Source organism: Salvelinus namaycush, chromosome 6 (assembly GCF_016432855.1).
Source record: "Salvelinus namaycush isolate Seneca chromosome 6, SaNama_1.0, whole genome shotgun sequence".
Taxonomy (NCBI): domain Eukaryota; kingdom Metazoa; phylum Chordata; class Actinopteri; order Salmoniformes; family Salmonidae; genus Salvelinus; species Salvelinus namaycush.
In genome coordinates this window covers 4,495,891-4,501,890 of record NC_052312.1, presented here as the reverse complement: position 1 = coordinate 4,501,890, position 6,000 = coordinate 4,495,891, and positions in this window count along the sequence as shown.

The window sequence follows — 6,000 nt, the reverse complement described above, 5'->3', positions numbered from 1 at the left end:
TTTGGCTCCCGACGACTAGTATGATTTAAGTGTTTTTAATACAGGCATGTCGATGGACAGCCCTGTCCCTAGGGGCTTTCAAAATGGTGGCGCGAGGACAGCGAGAAGGAAATCTCTCTCTCTCTCTCTCTCTCTCTCTGGCTTTGATCTTCTGGCCTAATTCATTATCACAGTGTGAAACCTCTTCATATTAGCTGGGCTCCGGAGTCAATGGACCGTGCTGCTACTGAGCAATGAGCTTATCTCTGCTCTTACCGAAAACACTCTTTCTTCATCAAATATCCATATTTGTACTTTATTATATTACAGTATACAGTATACTAAGTCATCCCATCTTGTACTTTTATCATAGTTGTTGTATTTTGAGTGATGCCAGTGAAATACAAGCGTGTTGGAAAGGGTTGTCACCACAACAGCAGTAATCTGACAGAGGCACTTTGTTTTTATTAAACCTTTATTTAACTAGACAAGTCAGTTGAAGAACAAATTCGTATTTACAATGACGGCCTACCGGGGAACAGTGGGTTAACTTCCTTGTTCAGGGACAGAACGACAAATTCTTTACCTTGTCAGTTCGGGGATTCGATCCAGCAACACTTTTGGGTACTGGCCCAACGCTCTAACCACTAGGCTACCTGCCGCCCCAACTTAACCCCCCCCCCCCCACAACAACAACAGATGTATATGTATGTGTGTCTTTCAGAAGGTTTGGATTAAAAGCGGAAGTCACATTTCAATTGGACCTTTGACCAATAGAGTCATCTTAATCTTAGTCTCTAAATCTTTATAAGCACCTGAAGCTGTTGATATTAGCGCACTAGCCAGCTGTTTTCCCTGTGAGAAACATCACTGTAGATGGTATAATATAATACACTCTTTCCTCTGAGATGACTGAGTACCGTAGCAATGCTCATGTAGAAGGCAGCCTAGCCCTGTGTGGAGGCCCACCTCTCTCACTTAAGGCAGTGGAGATGCTAGCTGCAGGTTGGACTGAGCAAGGCGAGAGGGCTTCCTCACCCCCCTTCTCCTTTCTCTCCGAGGTGCTGAGAGTATGATTGGGGGCGAATAGTCTGGTGATCAGATGAGGCCGGGGCAAATCCGGGAGAGCCGCTGTCGCAGTGCTTTGTGGGTAGCAGCTCAAGACTAGAACCTTGATGGCTCAGTTGTAAGCCAGGCTGAGATGCAAGAGCCAATCAAGGCGATTCATAAAAGGAAAGGTGGCTCTTTGCTCAGACAGATATTTGATCTCTGATTGTATCTACTTGAATGCTCAACCATCAAGAGCCACTTTGGAGAGAAAAGGAGATGTCTCTTTCTTCATTTCTTTCTTCTTCTTTGCCTTCCTCCATCCATTCTACATCTGTTACCATTTCCCTGTGATCGCTTGGCATGTTAACAATCAACTGCGGTTGCCATGACTTCATTCTCTTTGTTTCGTGCATTTTTTTGTCTGAAATTTATATATTTTTTCCGGGTCACAAATGCCATGGAAAATCCACCAAATCTCTTGAATATGTGTTCAAATATTGTCTAGGCTTACATACACTTACATATACCCCCTTCTCACTGACTGCATATGGATTTGTAATGACCCATGGCTGCATAGATTTATTGAGGTGATTTGTAGTATTGGGTGTGTATTTCTGTGGTGAATGGGCAAGGGACTCACAGAAACAGAACAGCGGAATGGCACTCGTGATGCATTTGATTTGGGATGTAGCTTTGAAAATGTAAATGTAAATCAGAATCTTACCAGTCAACAGAACTGTATTGCTCTCATGCTCTCTCCCTCTCTATCTTTTGTCTATCTCTGTTAGGGTTGCAAAGATACTGGTACTTTACCAAAGTTACTGGAATCTTCAGTAGTTTTGGTAATTAACAGAAAATCTATGTCAATCTATCGTAACTTTGGTAGTTTATACTTGAATGACGTTTTTTTAAAGTATTCATATCTAGTATTATTTTTAGGATAATGTTTTACAGCTTTGTCGTTTGATTTTTTATTTGGAAAATGTAAATTATATTTAAAATTACAGACACTTATAATCTGAAGTACCCAAAAGGGCCACTAGATGTCTTGTGATATATTTTGTATATTTAACTAGGCAAGTCAGTTAAGAACAAATTCTTATTTATAATGACAGCCTACTGGGGAACAGTGGGTTAACTACCTTGTTCGAGGGCAGAATGACATATTTTTTCCTTGTCAGCTAAGGGATTCGATCCAACAACCTTTCTGTAACTGGCCCAACTCTCGAACTACCAAGGTACCTGCAATCCTTGAAAGAAACAACAATTCTAGTAGTTTACTGGTAAACTTCAAAGTTTCCAGTAAATTACGCTCCCTTTGCAACCCTAATCTCTAACCAGTCTTGTCTTGGAGCATGTTTTTCTGCAGTCCAAACTAGACATGTTTCTACACATATCTTTGATTAGTTTCATTGATACCTTGTTATATATTGAATTGCAGTCTAATTCAATGCAGTGGAGAATTTGTCATACCGTATATTATTTTCAAAATACCTACAATGCCAAGCACAACCAGTGATTCTATTCTATTCTTCTTTTACAGGAGATAAAGAGCATTAAAAGTAAGCCATGGGTAACATTTTCTAAAGCCAGGGCAGCATGCTTTCTGGGTTTGCACTTCACCTCTCCTGCTCATACATCACATCTGTCTAGCCATTGGCAGACTCATCTAACATGGCATCTATACTGAGTGTACAAAACATTTTGCTCTTTTCACGACATGGACTGACCAGGTTGAAAGTTAAGATCCCTTATTGATGTCACTTGTTAAGTCCACTTCAATCAGTGTAGATGAAGGGGAGGAGACAGGTTAAAGAGGGATTTTTTAGCCTTGAAACAATTGAGACATGGATGATGTATGTCTGCCATTCAGAGGGTAAATGGGCAAGACAAAGGATGCAAGTGCCTTTGAACGGGATATGGTAGTAGGTGCCAGGTACAGCGGTTTGTGTCAAGAATAGTCAACCACCCAAAGGACATCCAGCCAACTTGACACAACTGTAGGAAGTATTGGAGTCAACATGGACCAGCATCCCTGTGGAACGCTTTCGACACCTTGTAGAGTCCATGCCCGACGGATTGAGGCTGTTCTGAGGGCAGAATGCGGTGCAACTCAATATTAGCAAGGTGTTCCTAACGTTTGGTAACCTCAGTGTATGTCACGCTGGCGCTGGTAACTTTGAACGTCTAGCTTTCAACTTATAGCTTTTTAACTGAGCTTGTGCGGTATATATGTTTTGACACATGAGAGACATAGTTATCATAGACATCTTATCTGTGAATTGATTAATCTGTATTTTTATGCGCAAAAAAAAACAAAAAACGAAGTAATAATACTACAGTTATGGTGACCAGCGGTTGCCAGCCGTTGTGTAAGTAGTAACCCTATTGATGGTGCGTCTTGTACATTAGTTGCAGCGCTAGTTTTTAGTGTTGTGTTTAAATACATACCACACTTCTTTCAAAACAAGGAACATGCACTGTAGTTAATCTTAGCTTTCCTTTATCTGGCTGGTAATTGGTTAATTGGTTAAGGTCCTTATTGGAGGATTTTAGAGGAGATTAGGTGATTGACTAGTAGACTACTTGGTTCAGAAGGTGACTACGTGTGTCTCTAGAAAAAACTTTGGCTTTTATAGAGCTTGATATCACAGTCTCTCTCACATCCTGACATACAGTACAGCAGTGTACGTCTACTCACACATACAGAGTAGATAGCATGTCATTAGACAATGGTCGAGGAGCACAACACAATTTGCCAAACGCCACATTTTGAAGTCTTACATTATTTCAGCTACGGTTCACGTCACTTTTTTTTCAGTTTGAGGTGTTGTCGATGTTCGGTGTAGTGTTTATTTTTTTTACGTGTATTTTTTTGTATGTTTTGGTCATGTGGTATGTGTTCTGCATGAAAGCTAAATCTATTTTAGCAATTCAATCTGAATACATCTGTCAGTGATACAATTACAATGATAAAAAACATTGAGATGTGATTTCTTGCGACCACAACCCTCAACAAAGTGGTAGGAATTGTTAGTGTGAAAGACTCAGCTTTTCTATTCATTATATATTAGTCCCACTTTGGGGAAACAGAACACTTTCACTAACGAACCTTCTCTATTTTCCTTCTCTTCCCTCCAGACACCCGGACCTTGCCTGACGTAGCCATGACAGGCAAGTGCACCCGGGAATGCGACGAGTACGGCCACTCGGACTCCTGCTGGATGCCTGTGCGCACGTCGCCCGAGCGACGGCCCAAGACGACCACCACCCAACAACCAAAGCTTTCCACCTTCATGACCAGTGGCGGTAGCGGCAGCAACCCTCCCGAGCAGCAACAACAGCAGCATCCTGGCAGCCAGGAAGCCCTGGTCGCCATGGCCAACGGAGACCCCTCCTCTCACGTGATGCTGGGAAACGACCGCAACCGCAACTTGCTCAATAAGAAGATGGCCTCCTCCTCGTCCTCCTACGAAGCTTTCGGCTCGCCCAGCTTCAGCCCGCCGGGGGTCGAGGAGGGGGTGGTGGTGGGTCACCCCATCGAGGAGATCCCCCTGGCCCCCACCGGGGAATACAAACCCTCATCCTGTGGCACGCTCACCCGCCGGGAGGTCTACCTGTGAGGGGGGCGGTGGAGCTAGCGCCACGGTACGCATGGTTCTAGCAACAAACAACAACAACTATAGTAGGCAACCACGACAACAACAACTGAAGACACTTTTTACTGTACCAGACCGACCTTAACTGAGCAGGAAAGGTCCAAGGATAACCCTTCTCCAAGACAACAACAAACATCAAAAACAACAACCTGAAACAATGCTAAAATCAACGTGGATACAAAAATAATCCCTTTTTGAAATTCAGATTCTGACCTTATCTTGCAAGAGGAAGAGGAGGATGGGGCTATTGGTGGGACTTGAAGCGAGACATTGGATAACTGCTGCCGGCCGGCGAGTCGGGCCAATGGGAACATTACTGCTGCCTGATGATCACCACTGTACAATTACCAACTCATTTCCATAAAACATGCATGCATTATCTCTCCCTGACCCCGCCTCCCAAAGACTGTAATGTACAAAAAGAGGACCTTCATTTTTTCCCCCATCTTTTTCTATAACTTGAGTGTGACAATGAAACGTGTGACAGAGGACCGATGTCATGCCTTTTGGGGACTTAGTGACACTCCTACCCTGATGCAAATGTCATATACATTCAGTAACGTGTCACGTAACACATGTCACGTGTCATGACCCCCCCCCCCCCCCCCTTGCTATCCACTCTTGATCCCGTCATTTCAACAGCTTGTGATATAAAGTTGCGTTCCTCCAAAACACAACCAAACAACAACAGACTGTGAAAGCTACTAGCATGGCATCATAGATCATAACATTTGGGAAAGACTAAGCTTTAACTTTCTGTCCTGTGGATAAGACGGTGTGTATCGCCTCATTCGTGGCAGAAAATCATTGACAAACGGAGGAGTGAATACGGTCGGCGATGTCCTATCCATAGGAGTCCATGACACACACAATGTATGATGAACTGATGTCCAAGTGTGCTTACTTACGAGTGTGCTCACTTTGTCTCTCTCATAGACACTAACACAAGTGTACATTGTACATATACATCGATTCAGACCCTTTGACCTTTAAAGCTCACTTGTCTCTCTACCTTTCTCTGTCTCTCTTTCTCTGTCTTTGGATGGCCTGAGAGTTGAAGACTTAACCGCCCTTCCAGATCTTATTTTCTGTCTAGATCTGAACTGGTTGTCGTTCTTTGCTTGAATTGCGTAATATGTGTACGTGGTTGTGCATACTGTATCACCCCCAGGAAAATATTGATTCCTATTCAGATGAAAGTTATAAAGCTGATTATGGTTTCTCTTGCCCACACAGACAAGCAGACACAAATCAACACACACAGCTAACATGTCATGGTTACACTTTAGGTGAGTTAGTTGAGGGAAGTGCT